Source organism: Myotis brandtii, unplaced genomic scaffold, assembly GCF_000412655.1.
Source record: "Myotis brandtii unplaced genomic scaffold, ASM41265v1 scaffold898, whole genome shotgun sequence".
NCBI classification, from domain to species: Eukaryota; Metazoa; Chordata; class Mammalia; order Chiroptera; family Vespertilionidae; genus Myotis; species Myotis brandtii.
The window spans coordinates 2,083,163-2,084,436 of NW_005371683.1; positions in this window are offsets into that span (position 1 = coordinate 2,083,163).

Genomic DNA, 1,274 nt, shown 5'->3' on the forward strand with positions numbered 1-1,274 from the left:
CCCCTTCCCATCCCCACCTCCCTGGCTTTTTCTCATTTGCTGTCATTTAAGGACCGGGAGCGAGCCGGAGTGCCCGCGTCTTCCCCGGGTCTTCCATATGCATGGGCGGCTCCGCTCAAGGGCGCTGTCTGGCCTGCCCCCTCCCCTCCCGCCGCCGCCCCCCCCCCAATCCCATCCAGCCCAGAGCTGAAGGGGCTGCAGAGGGGTGGGGTGCAGAGGGAGAAGAAAGTGGTTCTTGCTCTTCAAACCCCTGGAGACTCCCGGAGCCAAACTCCTTGTTTCCCCAGAAATTAGAGGAAGGGACGCAAAGCAGAAATCTCCAGCTTGTGGCGCAGGGTGGTGGGGTGGAGGGCTCCTTCTCGGGCGGGCACCCCACATGTTCATCTTTATTGTTTCCCTGATCAGAGTCACACGGCTCTTTGTCAAATGATCCACACATGAGGGGAAATTTAAAAATAAATAGTAAAAGTCCCTTAACAGATTTGAGTTCCATGCCTCTGTGTTTATTATTTCATGTACATCATTACATGGATTGTTGGTGTTATTTTATGAAAATGAATCACACAATACATCATGATTTGCAAAATACTTTGAACTATAATAGATCTTGGACACGGTTCCACGTCAGTACCTATGGATCCAAGCTTCGTTTTAATCAACCAGCAGTGTGATGTCACAGAAAGCTCACTAGGTGGGGCGGCCTGGCAGTTGGAAGGGTAGGCTGGGCTCTGCTGATTGGCTGTGGGTGACCTGAAGGGCCAAGTTCACTGGGAGCTCTGAGATGCTGGGTGCTTACCCAGGTGGGCACTGTCTCTCCTGCTCTGCTCCTGTCATGAGGAGTGGGGGGGGGGGCGGTGTGCCCAGAAGCAGGGGGACCCGCCATCTGTGGCAGTAGTTGGCCCCATCAGGCTGTCACTGTTGTCTCACCCCCCTGCTGTCCACCTGCTGTCCAGTCACACAGGCAAGACCGGTGAGCGGTCCAGATGCTGAAACAGCTGGCAGGACCAGGCCAGTCTCGGAGTTTCAGTGGCTGTACCTGTCCAGCCTGGAGCGTGGCAGCGTGTCTTTCCTGAGTAGAGCGGGTCACAGGGGCTTGGGACAGAGCTGGGCTGAGTGGGGAGCCTGGAGAAGGAGGAGTCGCTGCCCAGCCTCCCAGGGCCGGGACGCCTGCCCAGGTCCCAGGTGCTCTGCCCTCCGCCCGTCCGTCTGCTCCCTCCTGAGTGCTTTCCCAACTCGGGAGACAGTCTTTGTTTCAGGCGGAGAGACAGCCGATC